Raw genomic sequence first — 24,392 nt, forward strand, 5'->3', positions numbered from 1 at the left:
GTGCTGTACATCTATGACTCTGATGAACGTTACTATTTAACATGACCATTTATACAAACAGAACAAATTTCACAATGTCAGACTTGTCATAAAAAGCTCCACCAAAAAAATGAGAGGAATGTCAGTACACCAGTAAGTGATAAGAACCTAAATGTTATCTCTCAACCAAGATTGCTGGTGTAGGTGGGGCATGGGATCATGACAAGTAGTTCAGAGAGGGCAAAACAGATTTACAAGTTAAACTGTGAATAAATGGTCTGAAAGGCAGAGGAAACATGGGCTAATAAAGAAAGTACCGTAGTGCATTTAGCAAGGCTAAATAGGATATTCTTCAGATTCTTTGTATTAAAATACAAGACAGAGAAGGTGAGGGCACAAACACAGAACACTGGAGCAACTCATCAGTTCCGGCAGCAACTGAGTGCAAAATGGTGTTAACATATCAAGTCCAGTGTGCCTCTTCTTCATAGAAGACCGACAAACAGGTCTAAAGGTAGGTCGGTGAGTGTATGATATTATAGCTCGGATCAAGATTCGGCTGAAATTTAGGCAGGATTGGCAGCCTAACATTCCTGCTTACATCCAGATGAGCTAAAGAAGGGATGCTTGGGCAGGGGTGAAATACTGATCAAATAATCAATCATAGCAGTGATGATATCCTGGATGGATCATCAAACGAGGCCATATGGGTCGAAGTAAAAGAAACAAAAAAAAAAAAAGGGGAAAACACACTGTTAGGTGTATATGATATACCGCAGTCAATGAAAGATAGTGGATCAAATATGTAATCAAATTTTCTGAGAAGTACAAAAATAATAAGGCAGAAATAGTAGGGGATTCTAACTCCCCAAATATTAACTGGAATAGTTTTAAGTGTGCAAGATAGGAGGGCACAAAATTCTTGAACTGCATCCAGAACTTTTTCCAGCCAGTATGTAAAAAGCCCAACAAGGGAAGGGGCAGTTCTGGACCTAATATTCAGAAATGAGCCTGAGCAGATTGAATGTGTGTCGCAAGAGGGGATAATTTGAGATAGTGACCATCACGCAGTTAGATTTTGCATAATAATGGAAAAGGACAAGGATGGGTGAGGAATTCAAGTTCTATATTTTGCTAAGGAAAATTTTGTTCAACCTGGATAAATGTAAAGTGATTCATTTTGGAAGGTTGAATTTGAATGCTGAATACAGGATTAAAGACAGGATTCTTGGCAGTGTGGAGGAACAATGGGATACTGGGATCCACGTACAGAGATCCCTCAAAGTTGCCATCCAAATTGATAGGGCTGTTAAGGCAGCATGTGGTGTTTTGGTTTTCATTAACAGAGAGATTGAGTTTAAGAGCAGTGAGATTTTGCTGCAGTTCTATAAAACCCTGGTTAGACCACACTTGGAATATTGTGTCCAGTTCCAGTTGCCTCATTATAGGAAGGATATAGATGATTTAGAGAGGGTGCAGAGGAGATTTACCAGGATGCTGCCTGGATTGGAGGGCATGTCTTATGAAGAGAGATTGAGTGAGCTAGGGCTTTTTATACTGGAAAGGCGGTGGCAGAGAGGTGACTTGATCGAGGTGCACAAGGAAATGAGAGGCATAGATAGAGTAGATAGCAGAGACTTTTCCCCAGGGCAGAAATGATTGTCATGAGAGGCCATAATGTTAAGGTGATTGAAGGAAGGTATAGGGGAGATGCCGTAGGTAGGTTCTTTATGCAGAGAGTGGTGGGTGTGTGGAATGCACTGCCAGCAGTGGTGGTAGTAGAGTCAGAGACATTAGAGACATTTAAGCGACTGCTTGACAAGCACATGGACGGCAGTAAATTGAGGGGTGTGTAGGTTAAGTTGATCTTTATCAAGATAAATGCTCGGCACAATATCGTGGGCTGAAGAACCTGTACTTTACTATATTGTTCTATGATCATTGGCTCCAAAGTGCTTCCCCACTTACACCTCAGTACCTGCCCTCCCTTATTTCCCAGGAGAAGGTCAACGTTTGCGCATACATCGGTGTTAAAAGATTAGTTGGGAATCTCTCTGGACATTAACTGTAAATATTAAAGGGTTAAGCCACACTGTTTGGAGGGGGGGGGGGTAAACAATCATGAAAGAATGTGGATGACTATCCACTGTTGTTAATTTACACTGCATCTAGACCGCCATTTGTTATTAATGTGACAATAGCAGGGGAAAAAACTACCATTTAATCTTTTCCATCCAGAAATGCTTTCTGGCCAGAGGTATGTCGCACCTGCATTGTGTTGGGGAATCACTGAGTCAGGACATCTGCATAATGATTCCCCAGGAATAGGACATTAACATTTGCATCATCTCAGAGGATGATCTCATCCTACCATTGTACCTGGGGTAACAGGTGACTGTGAGGGTTGTCTTGAGTGCCATGTGACTGTGGAGAGCTGCCAGATCATCTGTAGGCATGGCCAACTGACCTGCTTAAAAGGTATTGTGTTTTCTTTGTTCAGGGCCTCATTTTGACTCTACCTTGCACAGCTGCAAGGGGGTCACCTGGCTTGTACAAGCTTTAATAAACTTTAACTCTTTGTAGAAGTTGCTGTGTGCGAATTGCATTTTGTGCGCAAAACCTCGGGAAAAGAACCCAACATCTCCACCTTCATTTCAAGAATAAGGAGTCACATCTTTCTATCACTTGGATTCCTCCAGGAGGGGAATCAATATCTACCCTGTTGAGGAACATAAGATTTTGAGGTTTCGATCAAATTACTTCTAAATACCGAAAGGAGTATAGGTCCAACCTGCTCAACCTTTCCCTCAGAAGACAACTCCTTCAACACAGGAGTCAACCTAGTGAACCTTCTCTGAATCGATTCCAGTGCATTTACAACCACTCGGAAATAAAGAGACTAAACCAGTGCATACTACTATAGGTATGGTCACATTAACACCTGGCACAGTTGTCACAAAACTTCCCTACTTTGAAACAATTTAATAGGACATCAGTATTAGAATGAACACTACATTATCAGAAAATGCTAGTCAAAGGCAACAGGATGCTAGATTTTTCTATGCATGATCCAATTCTGGTCATTCAATAAGCAGCTAGTGGAAATAAATCCTATGCTTTAATCCACCCAGTTAGCTTGGACTTCCTACAGTGGAGCCAGTTGGGTAAGATCACAACATATGAAAATGCTGAAAATTGGGCTATATAAAGTCAATACATTTTAACAGCACTGAAAAGTGGTACTGAAATCCAGGGGAGGTTTAAAATCTGGGTGTGTGTAATTTTGGAAGAAAAACAAACAGTAACAATTTTGATGCAAGTCACAGTACACTAGTCTTAAAAAAAACTGAAGTGAATAACAAACCCTGGTTATTTCTTAAAAACAATATTTTGCCTCAATTTCTAATATGAGATCATTTCAGTAAGAAGCAAACATGCAGTCTTCCAGTAACGATAAACACTGGAGGGATTTCTACAAATCAGTAGTGTGTGTGGCAGGATTAGAAAATGATTGGTGCTGCAAATATACTTGCACACAATTAAAAAGAAAGTTAATTACCAGCCAAGAGTCAGAATCATGACTTTCCAGGATCTGAGCGTGGTCAACAGAGTGAACTGTGCAAAAAACTGTTAGCCACTCCACCCCGAGCAAACCCCACTTGGGTTGGTTGTGGGAAAAAGGCAAGCTTGTACAGTACATGAATTTCCCCAGAGTTTCAATCAAATATTGTTTTGAATCATTCTTGATGAAACTGAAACCTTAAGTGTTGTGCTGGCAAACAAATCTCCATGGTCTGGTTATTCAAATTGTCACTTCCATAAAGAAAACAAGTTAAGAGACAGGACTTGTAGGGAAACAATTACACACTTTAAAAAATACTCTTAAGAGCCAAATTCATTTAAGCGGTGTATCTTTCAGGAGACAGTATTTAAAATTTTAAATAAACCTGTTGGACAAAAAACTGGTATCATGGGACTTCTGACTTTGTCCACCCAAGCCCAAAACCCACATCTCCACATCATAAATGTGGATGCTTTTCTTGGTGACAGATTTCAGAAAGAGGGCATTTTTGTTTAAGGGGAAAAAAAAGCAAAAATCTGGCCAAGTCTAGACACTCAGTCTCACTCAATGGGAACAGAGTGGCTCCTGTCAGGTTGTAAAGTACCAATCTTTGGACCCTCTCCTCTTCTAGCCATTCAGTAAAAACAATGACTGCAGATGCTGGAAACCAGATTCTAGATTAGTGTGGTGCTGGAAAAGCACAGCAGTTCAGGCAGCATCCGAGGAGCAGGAAAATCAACGTTTCGGGCAAAAGCCCTTCATCAGGAATACAGGCAGAGTGCCTGCAGGGTGGAGAGATAAATGAGGGGAGGGTGGGGGTGGGGAGAAAGTAGCAGAGTACAATAGGTGAATGGTGGTGGGGATGGAGGTGATAGGTCAGAGAGGAGGGTGGAGTGGATAGGTGGAAAGGAAGATAGGCAGGTAGGACAGTGCTAAGCTGGAAGCTTGGAGCTGGGGTGGTGAGGTGGGGGGGGGGGGGGGGGGGGTAGGGGAGGAATGAGGAAACTGTTGAAGTCCACATTGATGCCCTGGGGTTGAAATGTTCCGAGGCGGAAGATGAGGCGTTCTTCCTCTAGGCATCTGGTGGTGAGGAAGCGGCGGTGAAGGAGGCCCAGGACCTCCATGTCCTCGGCTGAGTGCAGGGGGGGGAAAGGAGAGTTGAAATGTTGGGCCACAGGGCGGTGTGGTTGATTGGTGCAGGTGTCCCAGAGATGTTCCCTAAAGCACTCTGCTAGAAGCCATTCCCCAAGCCAAATCTGTATGAAAGAGGATCAGCAACAATAACCTGCGTCTCACTGGCAACATGCAAATAGGTGATGTTAACATTGCTGTAAGAATGCTCAACACCCAGTTTCTGCAAGTGTGTCCACAAACTTTCACTTGCCTTGCAAGTAGAAGGGAGCTGGAAATTACAATGAAATGTTAAAAAGACAAAGATTTCTAAAGCATAGTCATCTTCCAATCTGTTACTTTATAGATATTCTTCAAAATCTAGTCAAATTCAAAATTGCTCAACATTCTGACCAATAACAATTGACACTAATGAAGCATCTTAAAATGTACCAAGAGATCCAAAAGCATTTTGAGTAAGCAGCTAAGCACCTGGTTCAAAGGGCAAAATTAGTACATTATCAAAATGGCAAGATTTTTAATGCTTCCTAAATCCACATGCCACACTTAAAACGTTTGGACAAGGACAATTTCCAGTGAATGTCTTTGGGTAAGCCAAAAAAAGAAGTTTCACTCTCCTGATAATAATTCCATCCAGTTGCATGATGCACATCATATTTCATTTGATCTGCACACAAATTACCTCATCTGACAAGATGCCAGAATATGATATCTGGTTTCAGAGAGATGCTTTTACACTCCGAATTTGTCAATGCATATTATAACGCACAGCTGAAAACATGCAAAATTTGTACCATCCAAAAGTAATTACATACATGTCTGCGGAGGTGTAAACCCCAATTATGAAAGTCCCTACCAAATCATTAATCATTCCATCCATGAAACAGACCACTTTGAAATCTAAACCAAAAGCACAAACTGATCTGGGATCAAAAGGACATGACATGTTTCTTTAATTAGACAAAAGTAAATCAAAATTCATGGCAACACCCCAGTTCCCCAAATTTTCTATCTGGCATTTGGGTACAATTACAAAAATGCTGTGTCTCCAAGTACAGTTATCATGTAGAAGGGCATAAAACTGATTGCACAAATAACTCCGACACCAAACCTGTCTGCAAACACATTTCAATCATTGTCTGCCAACAATTTCTAAAAAGCCACAACTCTGCAGCTGGCACCATTCTCAATAGTTTCAGTCCACACCCAGTTACAGACCCAAATTAAAAAATTCCCTCCACGTAAAAAAGAACAAAAATAACGAAAGCCTTCTGCTCCAAGCTATTGCAAACAAAGTATTCAATTCCCCACCCCTCCATTGTTAAAGTCTGCACAAGGCAGTTTTAAAAACTATTTTTTGTCTAAGTTCCCAAAATCAGAAATCAAGTTTCGTGGCTCTCCCCACCCCCAAAATACACAGATCCTTGCTAGGGTACAGTTCCACATCAAAACAAACCTGTCTTCTAGTACTTCACTATTTATGAAATGCAAGCCCGGGCAAATGAATGGCAGTAAGTGAATCAGACAGGAGAAAGCAGAATTAATTTCTCATCTCAATAACTACGTCCCTTAAAAGGATCAGTGCAACACCAACTGATACGTAGGTGGTGTATTTGAACAAAGTCAGAATCACAGTAGCTCAAAAGACAAAAAAACAGCCATTTTGAACAGATGACTAAGAGCTTAACTAACAAACAGGTTTCAAGGAACACCCAAAAGTATTTCTCTTCTTTTTAAAAAAGGAATTCTAAATGGGGAATGGCTTCAGAAATCTGAAGCTCAAAAGGGACTCCAGTTTAGTTCAGAATTCTCTTAAGATTAACATACAGGTTCAGTTGGCCTTAGGAAGGCAAGTACAATGTTAGCATTCATTTCAAGAGGACTGTATAAGGCTCTGGTCAGACTGTATTTGGAAGATTGAGAGTAATTTTGGGTTCTATATCCTAAGAAAGAACACACTAGCTTTGGGAGGGGGTGCAGAAGAGATTTCTAAGGCACGGGCATGAAGGGCATGTCAGAAGGGGCAAAGTTGAGGACTCTGGGTGTGTATTCGATGGGACTTTAGAAGAATGAGGGGGTTATCAAAAACTTACAGAATATGGAGAGACCTGGACAGAGTGGACGTGGAGAAGTTGTTTCTACCAGAAGGAGAGACCAGGACCGAGGAGCACAGCTTTAGGAGTGAAGGATGATTCTTAGGGAGAAATTCCTTTAGCCATAGGGTGGTCAATCTGTGGAGCTCATTGCCATAGAGGGCTGTGGAGGCAAAGTCATTAAAACAGAAATAGATAGGTTCTTGATTAGCAAGAGGATCAAGGGTTACAGAGAGTAGGCAGGAGAACAGGGTTGAGAAACATACCAGCCATGAACAAATGGCAGAGCTGATTTGATGGGCCAAATGGCCTCTTATATTTTATGGTCTTATGGCCTAGACATATGAAGTCATGCAAGAACAATAAGTAGAACAAGCTCACAATCGCTAATTTGTGCCTTTCACTGGAAACCCCCAGCCAACCAAAGCATTTTACAGCTGTCAAAGCAGAGATCAACTCAGCAAAACTGAACCCATGCTGTTGGTTTACTCTACATTGCAAACTTACCATCCATCCAACTGAGCAAACCAGCTGACGTAACCATGAAGGTGCTGTTTTCTCAACTCTGCCTTGAGGGGTGGTGACCCTCAGGTTAAACTCACCCACCAGTTGTCTCTCACTCTCTAATGAGCGAGCAACCCTATTGTCATTTAGGATTATTGCAACTTTACTCACAACTCAGCAGACTAGAAGGTGAACCAGAGACCTTCTGATCAAAACAGAGGATGGGAGCAGTAAGAGAGAGCATCTTTGCACAGCATAATATACTGTAATAATGCAAGAGAAGTTTTGTGCAAGTTCTACATTATCAAACCAAAGTTATGGGATGCTCAAACAGCCTTTACTTTCTTCATTAAGGTTTTGCCTTGTTGTAACTTTTGTGCAACAATTTTGTTGTGCAAATATTACAATCAGTACCATTTTACAAATTCATAATCAAGACATAGCATAGTGAAGGCATTTAGTATGCTTTCCTTTATTGGACAGAACAGTGTGGAGTCGAGGGGTCATGCTGTGGCTATACAGGACACTGTTTAGGCCACTTTTGGAATATTGCGTGCAATTCCGGTCTCCCTGCTACAGGGAGCATGTTGTGAAACGGAAGATGGGTTCAGAAAAGATTTACAAGGATGTTGCCAGGGTTGGAGGGTTTGAGCTATTGGGAGAGGTTGAATAGGCTGGGGCTGTTTTCCCTGGAGCTTCGGAGGCTGAGGGGTGACCATATCGAGGTTTACAAAATCATGAGGGGCATGGATAGGATAAATAAACAAAGCCTTTTCCCTGGGGTGGGGGAAGCCAGAACTAGAAGGCATAGGTTTAGGGTGAGAGGGGCAAGATATAAAAAGGGACCTCGGGGGCAATTTTTTCACGCAGAGGGTGGTTGGTGTATGGAATGAGCTGCCAGAGGAAATGGAAGAGGCTGGTACAATTACAGCATTTAAAAGGCATCTGGATGGGTATATGAATAGGAAGGGTTTGGAGGGATATGGGCCAAGAGGGACTAGATTAGGTTAGGATATCTGGTCAGCATGGACGAGTTGGACTGAAGGGTCTGTTTCCATGCTGTACATCTCTATGACTCTGTGACCCTTTTACTTCTTCCATTTATTTTCTCATCCCTGTTGCAACCTCTATTGATTTTATGACCCATTTTGTTTGAACAATGAAGGTTGATGGCAGGAGATTGGTTGGGAGGAATTTCATTAAATTCAAGCTGATAAAAGAGAGAGAATGCAAAGTTCACTTGCAATAAACAGCCCTAGAGAAGACGTGTACCGCAAGTTATGGAGGAGGTTGTTGGCTTGCTCGCTGAGCTACTAAGTTGTTTGCACTCATTTCATCACCATACACTAGTTAACATCATCAGGGCACCTCTAGTAAAGCGTTAGTGTTCTGTCCTGGTTGATGTGTGTGTCCCGGTACATGCACAGGAATTCCTGGAGGCCTGGCACTCAACACGGAACCCCATTAACAAAACATGTAGAGTTAGACCCCATATACCAACCACTGATAAACAACAAAACCAGAAAGGATACCACCCATCTCAGCAAACCAGATTACATAAACAGCAAGCAGGACAGGACACCAGCGCTTCACTGGAGGCTCACTGATGGTGTTACTGATGAGCGCTCACCAGCGCTCACTGATGATGTTACCTTGTACAGTGATGAAACATCTGCAAATAAAACTTGACAGCTCAGGAAACCAAAAAGATTAGTTAAAGAACTTGTTTTTTCTGAACAAAAAGAACATTAAAGCAAGAAAAAGGTCGAGTGAACAACTTTTGTAGTGCCTTTAACTTAGTAAAACATTCCAAAATGCAAGTAACTAGAATGGTAAAAAAAGGCAAGATTGAAGAAGGGGAGTTAAAAAGCATGGTACTGAGAAAAATAAAAAGCACAGCAGGTCAGGCAGCATCCAAGGAGTAGGAGAGTCGACGTTTCAGTTCAGGAATGTCTGATGTAGAGCTTATGCCCAAATCGTCGATTCTCCTGCTCCTTAGATGCTGCCTGACCTGCTATGCTTTTCCAGCACCATACTTTTCAACTGACTCTCCAGCATCTGCAGCCCTCACTTTCTCCTAAGATTGAAGTAGGTTTTTGAAGGAAGAAGGTATATGACAATTCTTTTCATTAAAATTAAAATTTCCCAGAATACCTGGAAGCATTTTTTTTTCTTTCCCCACCCTTGCTAATCCACCCTACACTGCTCCCTCCTAGAGAGATTTCCATGCTGCAAGGAAGGTGCATCATTCTTCACATTTCAGACTCAGAACCAGAGCCTACTTTCAGACAGACATTGTCCAAACTTACTTTTACAGAAAGAGAGCGTTAATAAACTGTAGTAGTTATGGGAACATTTAGTAATTTTGCCTTCGCTAACCCAAATCTTTTATTGAGGCAGTGTGTGCCAGTTGAAATATACTAACACTGCAGGAGCTGGAGATCAAATATAGGACTTCCCTGGTGAGATGGGTCACAGACTCCTGGACATAAACCACAGATAACCTTAGATAGTTAAAATTCTTAAATATTGGAGCTGAGGAAAGATTAAAAGAATGATCTATGGAAGAGGAAAATTGACAGAGACCTAGTTTAAAATAAAGCAAAGTAATGGGAGAACATTCATAAAATGGATCTGGGGAACAAAATTCCAAGCTAAGAAGCTAAAACCTTGGAAGTTAGCAATAAGAAATTAAGTCGGGTAGATTTTGCTTTCAAAAAGAACACAATTGTTAGAGTAGAAAGGTAATCAAAATCAGACAATACTGAAGGAGCCAAAGGCAATCAAATGCATTTTTGTAGAACAAGGCAGCAGGACTGATACATCCAAAAAAAAAAAGGGGCAGGAAGTTTTGTCTTTCAAGAATATGATAATAGAACATCATATCAACATAAATACATGCACAGAAAAGAAGAAAAAAAAATCAAGAAAGCAGCACTTTATAAGGGAACAAGTTAAATGTGGAAGGATTCTGATTTTTCTATCCATTTCATCTGACTGTTCAGGAATTGTATCATCTGTTGTCTTCTTCCATCCATTTTCTTCCTTGCTTTTGAGAAGTAGCGGATGCTCATGTGAACTGCCATAAGTGCCATCTCATTGAGCAATTTAAAAAGGTTAAGGCAGAATGTAAAAGGAATAGCATTGTGTATTAAATATGCTGTTTGGTGGTGGTGGAGTGGAAAAAAAAAGGTTTAAAGAAAGAGATCACGAGCAGACTAAAGTTGTCTATATTTTCTTGGTCTTTCACAATATTATAGCGTGCTATCCAAGCAATATGCCACATTTACAGAATGACTAAAAGATACATTCCTTGAAGAAACTTACCACTTCTGTTAAAATGGCAAGTTAAACTTTTCAAAACTATTATTGTACTTACATTTAAGCACCAACTCTAATTTCTGGATAAAAGATCTTATACAAAATACTTAACCCACACTATAACAGACTGAATTTAATGTTAGCTCAGACTACACACATCTTAAAACAAATATTATTGCACAGTATTTAAATTCCAGGTTGTAAAAAAATTTGTACAAACAAGTTAGGAATGCACAAAAAATGAAGTCAGCTCTTAGGCAACATATGATCTTAGCAATCTTGGCTGCTCTGATAATAAATTACATCACCATTGTTTCCACCATGGGGACTTAAAAAGATAGAAAAAAGGTTTTGCTCCTCAAATTGTGACCTTCCATATGAAAGCACATTATCTCCCCTACACTTCATTTAACATAGACCAACTCAAGGTCTCAATATTGAAGCTGTTCATATCAAGGCGTTCCTCAAAACACAGAAATGACAACTCCATTTTGAAGTATGTTTGACATCCCTTGTTAAGTTGAGATTTTGCGACCAACAATAATTCCACCTCAACACAGTTTAAGAGCTCAACCTTTGCAGTTCCAATGGATTATGTAAGATGCTAAATTTGACTCTTGCAGTATCTTAGCACATCACACATCCTACCAAATTTATTTTACGAATGGGAAGTTTTAGATTATAGCTACAAGGTCAAGTTAGAGAAGCTGGGATTGATCTCCCTAGAGCAAAAGGATGTTCAGGAGACATCGGAGGCAGGTGTACAAGGTTAGAACAGGTGCCTGTACCTGGGCCCTCTTATAGCAAGTCTCTGCCCTAGACTAGGGATGCCCAGGGTCTAGTCTCACCTCCTCCAGGAGGTGCATAATATCTCTGAACAGGTTGATTAGAAAATAAAATTCACAAAAGTGTGCCCCATTAGTGCAGTGGTAGTGTCCCACCTGTTCCAGAGGGGGGAAAAGAAAATGGACAAAGAAAGCTGCTCCCATTAGCTGATTGTACAGAAAACACAAGAACTAAAATGGTCCTAACTTTTTTTTTGAAAAGCAAAATACAATGGGTGATAATAACTTGGAACTCTGTCTATTAGACTGAAGAAAACTGGAAAAGACCAGTGATTTTCAAAAGATTATTAGATTTGTTTTGATGGAAATAAGTATACTAGAATATTGGGATAAAACAAGGAAATTGGAACAATTAGGTTATAAAGACAGTAGATGGTATTTAGTCTCCTTTGGTGGTGTAATGACTGCAAGGTGGTCAATCTTTTCATACAAATTGAAATTATCGAGCTGCAATTTATTCAATTTCCCTTTGAATGTAATTTACTCTAGGTTTCCTGCAGGATGTTTGTCAACTATTTGGTTTTTGATACCAAAACTCAAGTTTACTTTAAATTTCAATTCTGCAATATCTTTCCACGATTGTGATTCCAAGAGGAAAATCATGAGCTTCAGTAACCAGCAGCACATCCCAGTCAATGGCAGAGACAAAGTGGCTAAAAGGGAAAAAAAAGGATTTCAGTTTCACAAGAACTATTACAAGGATTGTGTAACAGTTAGCCATATGTGCATCCATTGGTTTAAATTCCACCCCACCTCCAATGTTCTGACTAATATTTGTTTGATATGCAGGTTTATTATTTCCTTGCAGTTCAGGATATTTGCCAAGCTTCAAGAATAGCTAAGCGGACTTAAAACGTGATCGCTATGTGCCCTTTTTCAACATTCTGCCAGATTTTCAATTGATTTAAATTGTTGCACAGCTGAGAGCAAACAGAATATTTCACCTTGACATTGTCAAAAAGTGCCTTTGGTCTTGCGCTGATAATGTTATTCACCTATACCAAAGCCAGCTTATAAAAATGGACCCTTGCAACAGACTTCTTGACCAGCCAATTGAGGTGAACTAGAAGGGGTTATCCAGAGCAAAGAACTGCACGATGAACAAAAAATTCCCAGACCACCCTGCATGCCCCAAGCATAAATTATTTCAGGCATATCCCAGTGTTGTATTGCAATCAATCGTTTGAATTATTCACTTACCAAAAGAGGCCCAGGTTTGCTGAACTGGTGAAGTAAATAGCATTTTATTACATGATAGATCTCCTGGGGAAGCTTTACAGTCTACCTGAAAACCTGCCTTTAAATGCACTGTTGTATCAATTGGGTTGAAATAGATACCAAAAAATAAACACTTTTAATTTACTAATTGCACAAGGAGTTCTCTTAAATGAAATTTCCAGTTTTGCACACCATTTATCAAATTGCGATCAGTAATGTCCCAAAAGATTGTACAGCAAGATTATAATCAGAAGCAGAGCTCGTTTGGGAAACATGACCTCTTGGTCACGAAGGGGTGAAGACATCTACCTTGGTTGAAAGTGGGTTAGGCATAGTTTTGTTACCCAAGCAGTAATAGAACAGTCAATAATTCCATCTGTAGCTCTGGACCAATGGTCCATTCCTCTCTCCAGCTGTCTCACTGGTGTAGAAAAAAGAGAAAAGGCATACTGAGCACATATTAAAACTGAGCAGGAAGCCATTCTGAAGTTAATTACCAATGTACGACTACCCAGAAGGCACAGCAACGGATTACTCAGCAAAGAAGAAGGTGGGTAAGAAGGTGAGGGAGAAACAGACAGATACCGAAATGCCCTTCAATAAAGTAACTATGATGCAGTATTCGCCCTTTGAACCCTCAGTCCCCTCCTACAATCTTATATATTGTAACATTAAGTGATTCAGAAAGAATACAGTAGCAGGTTTTCTGGGTGCTGACCATCATTGAAAAATTCTGAACACTCAGCATTTCAAACTTAAAGAACCCACATCAAACAGCGGGAGCACAGAGGGGAGCCGGAAGGTAAGCGGAGACCAGTTTAAATTAACGTTTTTCTTTTCACAGTCTGTTTTTTTTTCCCCCAACTAGGAGCAGGAACCCAGAAGTCGTCAACAGAAACTTCTTGCCTTCCCAGAAGCCTGAGTGGAGAAGGAACCCGAGACACTACATGTGTAGTGTCTCCCACCCTCCCTCCTCCTCCAACCTAAATAAAAGGACTCAGTCGGCTGAACAGGTAAGCTACTTAATGTTCTTGTTTTGGAGACTAAGTGTAGAGTTATGGCAGCACAGGCAGTGGAATGTTCCTCCTGCAGGATGTTTGAGGTAGGGGTGACCACCGATGCTCCTGCCGACTTCACCTGCAGGAAGTGCAGCCAGCTACAGCTCCTCACAGACCGCATTAGGGAACTGGAGCTGGAGTTGGATGAACTGAGGATTATTCGAGGGGCTGAGGGGGTGATAGATAGAAGCTACAGGGACATAGTTACGCCAGAGAACAGAGGTAGCTGGGTAACAGTTAGAGGTGGGAAGGGGAGGTAGCAGGTAGTGCAGGGATCCTCTGTGGTCGTTCCCCTCAACAATAAGTATACTGCTTTGGATACTGTTGGGGGGGGGGGGGGGTGAAAACAGCCTAGCAGGGGTAAGCTGCAGTGACCGGGTCTCTGGCATGAGGTCCGGCACCGAGGCCCAGAAGGGAAAGGGGGAGAGGAGGAGAGCGCTAGTTATAGGAGACTCTACAGTTAGAGGGACAGACAGGCAGTTCTGTGGACATGGGCGAGACTCTAGGATGGTTTGTTGCCTCCCGGGTGCCAGGGTCCAAGACGTCTCAGACTGGTGTCTTCAGAATCCTTAAAAGGGGGAGGGTGTGCAGCCAGAAGTCGTGGTGCACATTGGCACCAACGACATAGGTAGGAAGAGGAGTGGGGAGGTCATTCAGGATCTCAGGCAGTTAGGCTGGAAGCTAAAAGCTAGGACGGACAGAGTCGTCATCTCTGGGTTGTTGCTGGTGCCACGTGACAGTGAGGCAAGGAATAGGGAGAGTGCAGTTGAACACGTGGCTGCAAGGATGGTGTAGGAGGGAGGGCTTCAGGTATTTGGACAATTGGACTGCATTCGGGGGAAGGTGGGACCTGTACAAGCAGGATGGGTTGCACCTGAACCAGAAGGGCACCAATATTCTGGGAGGTAGGTTTGCTAGCACTCCTCGGGGGGGGGGTTAAACTAATTTGGCAGGGGGATGGGATCCTGACTTGTAGTCCAGCAAGTACGTTAGCGGTTTTTCAGGATGTCCAAGAATGTAGGGAGGCTGTGGAGAAGGTATCACTGACAGGGAATACTTGCAGACACAGATGGGCTCAAGTGTGTATACTTCAACGCAAGGAGTATCAAAAATAAGGTGGGTGAACTTAAGGCGTGGATCGGTACTTGGGACTACGATGTTGTGGCCATCACGGAAACGTGGATAGAAGAGGGACAGGAATGGTTGTTGGAGGTTCCTGGTTACAGATGTTTCAGTAAGATTTAGGGGGGGGGGGGGGGGGGCGCGGGTGGCGTTGCTAATTAGAAATGGTATAACGGCTGCAGAAAGGCAGTTCGAGGGGGATCTGCCTTTGGAGGTAGTATGGGCTGAAGTCAGAAATAGGAAAGGAGCAATCACCTTGTTGGGTGTTTACTATAGGCCCCCCAATAGCAGCAGAGATGTGGAGAAACAGATTGGGAAACAGATTTTGGAAAGGTGCAGAAGCCACAGGGTAGCAGTCATGGGCGATTTCAACTTCCCAAATATTGATTGGAAGCTCTTTAGATCAAGTAGATTGGATGGGGCGGTGTTTGTGCAGTGTGTCCAGGAAGCTTTTCTAACTCCGTATGTAGATTATCCGATCAGAGGGGAGGCCATATTGGATTTGGTACTTGGTAACGAACCGGGACAAGTGATGGGCTTGTTAGTGGGTGAGCATTTTGGTGATGGTGACCACAATTCTGAGACATTCACCTTGGTTATGGAGAGATAGGTGCGTGCAACAGGGCAGGTTTTACAATTGGGGGGGGGGGGGGGGGGGGGGGGGGGGGGGGGGGGGGAGGGTAAATACGATGCTGCAAGACAGGATCTGAGGAGCATAAATTGGGAGCACAGGCTGTCAGGGAAGGATGTCATTGAAATGTGGAACTTTCTCAAGGAACAGATACGACGTGTCTTTGATATGTACGTATCTGTCAGGCAGGGAAGAGATGGTCGTGTGAGGGAACCTTGATTGGAGGGAGGTTGAATGTCTTTAAGGAGGAAGAAGGAGGCTTACATAAGGTTGAGGAAACAAGGTTCAGACAGAGCATTGGAGGGATACAGGATAGCCAAGAGGGAGCTGAAGAAAGGGATTGGGAGAGCTATGAGAGGGCATGAAAAATCTTTGGTGGGTAGGATCAAGGATAACCCCAAGGCCTTTTATGCGTATGTGAGAAGTGAGGGTAGGTCCGATCAAGGACAGTAGTGAGAGACTGTGTACTGAGTCGGAAAAGATAGGAGAGGTCTTGAAGGAGTACTTTTCTTCAGTATTTACAAATGAGGGACTGTATTGTTGAAGAGAAGAGCATGAAACGGACTGGTAAGCTAGAGGGGATACTTGTTAGGAAGGAAGGAAGAGGTGTTGGGCATTTTGAAAAACTTGAGGATAGACAAGTCCCCCGGGCCTGACGGGATATATCCTAGGATTATGTGGGAAGCAAGAGAGGAAATTGCAGAACCGTTGGCAATGATCTTTTCGTCTTCACTGTCAATGGGGGTGGTGCCAGGGGACTGGAGAGTGGCGAATGTTGTGCCCCTGTTCAAAAAAGGGAATAGGGATAACCCCGGGAATTACAGGCCAGTTAGTCTTACTTCGGTGGTAGGCAAAGTAATGGAAAGGGTACTGAGGGATAGGATTTATGAGTATCTAGAAAGACACTGCTTGACTAGGGACAGCCAGCACAGATTTGAGAGGGGTAGGTCTTGCCCTACAAGTCTTATTGAATTCTTTGAGGAGGTGACCAAGCATGTGGATGAGGGTAGAGCAGTGGATGTTGGATTTTAGTAAGGCATTTGATAAGGTTCCCCATGGTAGGCTTATGCAGAAAGTCAGGAGGCATGGGATAGTGGGAAGTTTGGCCAGTTAGATAGAGAACTGGCTAACTGGTCGAAGTCAGAGTGGTGGTAGATGGTAAATATTCAGCCTGGAGGCCAGTTAAAAGTGGAGTTCCGCAGGGATCAGTTCTGGGTCCTCTGCTGTTTGTAATTTTTATTAATGACTTGGAAGAGGGAGTCGAAGGGTGGGTCAGTAAATTTGCAGATGATACGAAGATTGGTGGAGTTGTGGATAGTGAGGAGGGCTGTTGTTGGCTGCAAAGGAACTTAGATATGATGCAGAGCTGGGCTGAGGAGTGACAGATGGAGTTCAACCCGATCAAGTGTGAGGTTGTCCATTTTGGAAGGACAAATAAGAATGCGGAATACAGGGTTAACGGTAGGGTTCTTAGTAAGGTGGAGGACCAGAGGGATCTTGGGGTCTATGTTCATAGGTCTTTGAAAGTTGCCACTCAGGTGGATAGAGCTTGTAAGAAGGCCTATGGTGTATTAGCATTCATTAGCAGAGGGATTGAATTCAAGAGTCGCGAGGTGATGTTGCAGCTGTATAGGACCTTGGTAAGGCCACATTTGGAGAACTGTGTGCAGTTCTGGTCGCCTCATTTTAGGAAAGATGTGGAAGCTTTGGAGAGGGTGCAGAGGAGATTTACCAGGATGTTGCCTGGAATGGAGAATAGGTCGTAGGAGGATAGGTTGAGTGCGCTAGGCCTTTTCTCATTGGAATGGCGACTTGATAGAGTTTTATAAGATGATCAGGGGAATAGATAGGAGCAGACAGTCAGAGACTTTTTCCCGGGTACAACAGAGTGTTACAAGGGGACATAAATTTAAGGTGAAGGTTGGAAGGTATGGGGGGGGGAATGTCAGGGGTAGGTTCTTTACCCAGAGAGTGGTGGGGGCATAGAATGCACTGCTTGTGGGAGTGGTAGAGTCAGAATCATTGGTGACCTGTAAGCGGCAATTGGATAGGTACATGGATAGGTGCTTAAGCTAGGACAAATGTTCGGCACAACATCGTGGGCCGAAGGGCCTGTTCTGTGCTGTATTATTCTATGTTCTATTACAATCCCTGTAAACCAAATGACTCCCACAAAAATGAAAATACAAGCTTTCAATTTTCGTAAGTTTTACCTGACATGAGTTAGAACCAAGTAAAATTAAAAACAACAGACAACTAACACTTAAAAAGGCAAGTTTCAATTTAAGTAGTTGATGCAAAGATACATTTTGCACAAGCATTTGCAGGACTTCCCAAACATGTGACATTTCATAGCTACACCATTCTTCATTTACTTAGGATAGGTCAGGAGTCCTATCCAATAGGTTGTGCCTCAATTTCATGGCTAGGGTCATTATTAGCAAGGCATACTTCTACAAATCTTTTCACCCTCTGGTCACAACAGTAGATAGTTTCCGGAGACCGACTAATAACACTCCAGTCCACAATTGGGCCATTTCAGGAGGTAAGTTTTCAGCTCTTTCACATATCTGTGCTAGTTGCAGTGTTGTTGTTTTTTTAAAAAGAAAAGGATTCAGTTGTTAGCTTGCTCATGGAGTTCTCCAATTTCAAATAACCTCCCTTCCCATCCCCTCTATCCTACCCCGCCACCAATCAGATTCATTCCTCCCATTGACCAACCAGGTCATACCCTCTACCTCTCTTCACCTATCCCCATTTCACCACCCTGTCCTAACCACCCCCTTTAATTACAGCTCCTACTACACCACCCCCAGTCCTAAAAGGAGGAAGAGTTATACCTGAAATATTGACTTCTCCACCTCCTGATGCTGCTTAGCTTGCTGTGTTCTTCCAGCCTCCTGCCTGTCTACTTACAAATCACTTGCCAGAAAAGTTTCAACTATCAACAATCATTTTGCTGGAATTTTGCATGGAGTCTGTGTTACCCTTTCTATATCTGCATCAATAATCGGTCTCTAGCTCATCTATATCTGCCAACCACTCAGCTTCAGTTCTTAAACTTCCTGCATGTGTTGGTACTACTTCCAGGTAAAGAATCACCTGGCCACACTGGCTATGCAAGAAAACCACAGTTGTTGCAAACACTTAAAATGTCCTTTACAAACAAACAATTCTTAAAAGAAAAATGGGCAAATTCACAGATATTTTAAATAAACTCCAAAATTTCCTTCATTGTACTGCATCTGGGTCAAAGTAGCCAAAGTAATCAGGCACTATGTATGGGGAATTCCAGATACACTGATGTTTTACAATTTTTTTGAGTTAATTGCTTTTGTGTAAGTGCATTGGATTCTTCGGGTAAAGTGCTACAGATGCTAGAAAATCATGTTTTAAAAAGATGAAATTGCTGGAAATACTCAGTTTGCTCTCCAGAGGTGTTAACATTTCAATTCACTGGCCTTTCATCTCTTTTACCTGTTCGAAGGCCCAAACACACTTGCCAAGTCAAAGTGACTTGTGTGTATTGCTTACACTTTAGTATGCCTTATTCACTATTCGCAATGCAGACTTCTCTATAATCGGAGGATACCAAATGCTGATTAAGTGACTGATTAACAGAACGCCACCTTTCAGTTAAATACAAAACATGACTCAGAGCTTTCAATCAGTGACCATTTTAATTCTCCACCTTGCTTTCATGCAGACCTCTGTCCTCAGCATTCTGGAATGTTAGAACTATTCTTTCCTACCCTCCACCCTTTCACTTGCTTAAAAACTTCTTGAAGATTTAAACTTTCCCCATGCTGACCAAAGGTTATTGGACGGAAACATTGACTGTTGGTGAAAAAAAGAAAGTAAATACACTTTTTTTTGTGTGCAGACTGCATGAAAACAAAGTGGGTTTCACATTATGAGGACCTTCAGGCAATTTCAAACTGCATCAAATCTATAGGATTGAGTTGGCACCACCAGAGGGAACAATACAAGGCCTTGAGTAATTTCACAACAACAAAAAAAAAAGGAAGGGTAAAAGGATGCTAGAACATGCATAGCAGTATTATTAACATCTGTCACAGAACTTTACATGAGCAAGTGCCCTATGGTATTGCTCATGGAGATTCACACACTAGAGATTTGAAAAAAGGAATGTACACAGTACGAATAGAAGCCTCAAAACACTCAGGCAAACAGCACATTGGGACATTTTAAGGATCTGAAAGGCTCAATGTGCTTTAGAACCAGTGAAATACTTTTGAAGTGTAGTTATGTTGCTATGTAGACAAACAGTCATTTTACAACTAGCAAGGTCACATAAATAGCATTGTCACTCATGTTACCAGAGGGAGATATGCTGGCCGGACACAAGGGAAACTTCTTTGCCCTTTCTCCAAAAATGCAATGAGATCTTGCATAATCACTGAAACAGACAGATAGTGCCTCATATTAAGATGAGGATTTGACAATCTCACAAGACAAGCGCATTGCCATAAGGACGGACATGGCTCCAAATGAATTGTGAAACAATTCTAGCATTATATCAAAGTTAGTTAGTTACATACATACAACATAGTAAGGCAAGAAGAACGCAGTGATTTCAGTTCAGTTGTTTCCATCACCCCAGTCTGGTTTCCAAGTTAGGCTGAAAGACAATCTTGGTGTGGCAAAAAACAAACAAAAAAAAACCCTCATTTCGCTGACAACACGAACAAGAAAATTTGTTTCTCAAGTACAGCCAGTTCAGGATGAAACTTGGAAATGTGTGTCATTGCACAACAGATTCAAAACAAGTTTGCTGAAAAAGACTTTTGAAAGGAAAGCAAAGCTGGTTTTGCAGCATTGTTGCACAACTGGAAAAAATGAGAACAGCAGCTGTTGATGAACTTGAACAAAAGCAACTTTTCAACACTATGAAACAATCTCTGGCAGATCAACAAATCAAACCCTCCAAACTATGCAGGAACAACTATTTTGGAACAACTTGCTGTGTTGTCATACTACTCAAAGCTTACAAAAAGAGCAAAATTCTAAGTAAAGACAGCAAATTTCTCCCTCCTACCAGATGTATGATTCACACCGAAATTTCATTACCTAAGCTTTGGAATAAGAAACATCAGTACGCAATTCAACCAGCAAAGGGGGAAAAAGATTAAATTTAGTTAATTGTAGTTACATTCCCAGAGAGCTACATTTAGACTTTATAGCAAGGATCAGCAGGAGAAACAGTATGGATGCCTTCCTGCCCCCTCTTCTCTAACCTAAAGAATGACCAACTTTCATGAAAATTGCCCTGAGAAAATATGGTACATCATAGAGCATCTTGGAACTAATTAAGTATTTTTGACGTGCAGTCATTTATGTAGTTGTTAATATACACAAGGCAAGATCCCACAGATAGCAAACAAACCATCAGACTAATTAACTTTTTACTTATTCACAGAATGAGTCAACCACATGGCTAAGAGTCTGGAGTCACATGTAGACCAGACCAGGTAAGGATGGCATTTTCCTTCCTTCAAAAGGATATAGGTGAACCAGATGGGTTTTACTGACAATGGATTCATGGTCACCATTAGCCTCTCAATTCCAGATTTCTACTGATTCCAAATTCCACCGTCTCCCCATGGTGGGATTTGAACCCAGGTCCCCAAAACATAGCTGGACTCGGAGACCCAGGTAATGACACCTCTGGCCATTGCTTCCCACACAGTTTGGTGGTACTAATAAAATATACCACTTAAGGTGTAGGCGTGCTATCCAGATGTTTCATTACCTGGGTAGGAAACATCATCAGTGGCGACCTCCAAGTGAAGCGAAGCTGTTGTCTCCTGTTATATGTTAACAGGAGACAACAGCTTCGCTTCACTTGGAGGTCACCACTGATGATGTTACCCAGCCAGGTAATGAAACGTCTGGATATCAAACTTACAGCTCAGTGAGCAAACCTACACCCTAAACCTCAACCTGAGCTACAAACCTTCACAAATCTTGCAAAATATACCACTCTTAACAACAGAATATTATAAATGCCCTTGGGTTTTCAAGTACCATGCTTGGTTTGTCATTCCATCTAAACAGGTAGCAAGGGTCTCAGCTTAGCACGTAACTCCAAACAGTGCAGTGCTCCCTCCAGTGTCAGTGCAGAGTGAGACTTGAACCCAGTGGCACAGCAGTGTCAGATGAGCAGAATCTAAACGACTAGCCTTTTTGTGAAGTTGAAACCATGTTTGGCATCACACAATAAATCAAACTCTGGCACACTGCATCCTTAAGCATGCAATTCATTAGAAACTGACTCATCAGGAAAGGTGAATGCCATTACCAGCCAACATTTTAATTTGGTCAAAGTCAGTATAAAATCAAAAGTACAACACATTATTTTTAAACAGCAAGTGCTGGTGGTGTTGCTTGTGGAAACCAGCTTGGGCTGTTTTGAAATTGAATTAAAGGACAGCTGGAAAAAACCTTCAGCTACTGGTGTTAATCCATTACACCATCAGATTCAGCAATTCCTCCAAGCCAATTATTATTAAAAATCTAAAGTGACTAATCAGCATTTGCACAACAGCAGTTCACCACCACCCCAAGTAAATGCAGTAAACGATAGAAACATATTTGAACTCCACAGTATCTACAAATTTTTAAAGATATGGTCACAAATCAATTAGAAATAACTACTTGTGTTTACATATTAAAAACAACTCATTTCTAAATTGTTAAGCCAAAATTTATAGCCTGTAAAATACACAAAGCAAAATTAATGAATTTATAAAATGGAAAGCATATTGAGTCTATATTTAAATATCATAAGCAAAATATAATCTTGAGTAAAGTCCATTAAAAGCCAGTAAACAAATACAGAAGTAACTTCTGAATTTGATTTCAACTCCAATTGCTGCATTATCTAAAATATAGAAACTACAGTACATTACAAACATTTTAATTGAACAAACATTCAATTCAGAGCTGACAATTCACTTCAATGTCTTTCTACAAACAATTGTTATCACAATCTACTTTATAATTACCAGATCGTCTACTCATACTTGGGAAATGTAAACCTACATATTTAAGTACAGTAAGTAAACAGTAAAGTGCAACTAAGATTTCATTTTAGTAAGTACAGCAGTAAAAAAAAGCACGCACCTCACGTATTAAATCACTTGTTTTTGAAAATTCCCTTTAGAATTATTCACAAGTTTTTCAAGCTATTTTTGAGTCAATATCCCAAAAGAAATCTCAATGAGAGAAAAGATCAAATTCAATCTTATAAACTCATTTAAATAGGTGTAAAAACTCACCTTAACAGGTGAATGCGTTTGTACAAATCTGCAGAACGAGAGAGAGGAAAACAAATGACAATACATCAGGAGATTAATTCACAAACACCCGGGCATTTTGTTTTCAAATGGCTCTGAATAGACTAGTCCTTGAGACGCATCCAGAATTTTCTTCTGACCGCAAGCTCAAGAGGGGACGCTCCTCAATCTATTCAATAACTTTCCCAAAGGAAACAAAAATCCAATATCGTGCTTTTTAGCCGCATTTTTTCTGCTCACCAATTGAGACGTTCTGCCCTCCCTGACGGCTTTCCAAATGTCAACGAAAGTTTATATCCCAGAAAGAAGAAAGCCTTTTTTTCCCCGCACCGCCTTGCCAACGCACCTGCCCCTATAGCCCAGTTCCAATTTCCCAGACTGACGGACTGCCTCGAGATTTTAAGCCACGCACCAGCGGATGACCTCAGAGCGTCAGAGCTGCTGCTGAAGTGGAACTTGTGAGTCATCCGTGTGGTCCTCCTTGTCTGTAGGGGGCGAGGGGGTGCCGGCAGCCCACTTGCTTATTGGCGCCAGAGAACAATCGTTTTGTGGAACTGTTGTGTTTTTGAATAACACCATCTATAGGATTAGGAGACATATGGGTTCTAATGTTTACACCACCTGCTGGATTTTACCAGCAAGACTGCGCTTTTTAAAAAAAATAAGGGTTAGGTTTGTCTTAGCGAGTGTTGGGTTTGCCTCTTCGCAAAGCCATTGGATTGTTCCACATTTTGAGGAGGGGAATAATTGGACTAGTGGAGAGGATGTGTTCAAAATCAGGAAGGGTCTGGACAGAGATAAAGGAGAACTGTTCCTATAGATAGAGGAATCCAGAACCAGAGGAAACATTTATAAGTGAATTGGTAAAAGAACCAAAGTGACTTAAAAAAAACCTTTTCACTCACCAGGATGTTACCTGGGATATAGGATTTCATCTATGAAGACTAGATAAACTCCAAGGCTAAAAATCACACAACATCAGGTTATAGTCCAACAGGTTTAATTGGAAGCACTAGCTTTTGGAGCACTGCTCCTTAATCAGGTGGTTGAAGGAGCAGCACTCCAAAAGCTAGTGCTTCCAAATAAACCTGTTGGACTATAACCTGGTGTTGTGTGATTTTTAACTTTTGTACACCCCAGTCAAACACCGGCATCTCCAAATCATGGATAAGCTCCGGTTGTTATCTATAGAGCAGGGAAGGCTGAGGGTGGACCTGATAGTGGTATAAAAGATAACGAGGAACATGGAATAGGGTGGATTGGAAGCAGCTATTCCCCTCAGTTGAAGGGTCAATAACAAGGGGACGTCATTTTAAAGTGAAAGGCAGGACATTTAGTGGAGATTTGAGAAAGCACATTTTTACTTAAGAGGGTGGTGGAAATTTGGAATGCACTGCCCGGGAGAAATGTAGAGGCAGGATACTTCACGACCTTTAAAAAGTACATGGATGAGCACTTGAAATGTCAACAACTTGGCCTCCCCCACTCTAACCTCTCACCCTCACAACGCACAGCCCTCTAATCCCTCTGCTCCAATCCCAATCTCACCATTAAGCCAGCAGATAAAGGGGGCGCAGTGGTAATCTGGCGCACTGACCTCTACACCGCT

The 24,392-nt window shown here is 41.7% G+C and overlaps 1 protein-coding gene across 5 annotated transcripts in view; it reads right to left on the bottom strand.

Annotated features, from left to right (window-relative positions):
- The window catches only part of lima1a (LIM domain and actin binding 1a), a 145,006-nt gene extending 121,855 nt beyond the window's left edge, over positions 1–23,151 (bottom strand). For 3 of the 5 annotated variants that reach the window (XM_043681976.2, XM_043681977.2, XM_043681978.2), the window contains exons 1-2: positions 23,024–23,151; positions 22,766–22,793 (exon numbers count right to left, since the gene is read on the bottom strand). The gene's annotated coding sequence lies outside the window, so the exon portion shown is untranslated. Of the gene's footprint in view, positions 1–11,981; positions 12,089–22,765; positions 22,794–23,023 lie in introns of all 5 variants that reach the window. The other 2 variants (XM_043681980.2, XM_087985456.1) reach the window with 2 other exon arrangements.
- Between the last annotated feature and the right edge of the window lie 1,241 nt (positions 23,152–24,392).

The sequence above is a fragment of the Chiloscyllium plagiosum genome, unplaced genomic scaffold, assembly GCF_037043375.1.
Source record: "Chiloscyllium plagiosum isolate Xiang-an unplaced genomic scaffold, Cpla_swu_hap1 HiC_scaffold_53X, whole genome shotgun sequence".
In the NCBI taxonomy this organism is placed as follows: Eukaryota; Metazoa; Chordata; class Chondrichthyes; order Orectolobiformes; family Hemiscylliidae; genus Chiloscyllium; species Chiloscyllium plagiosum.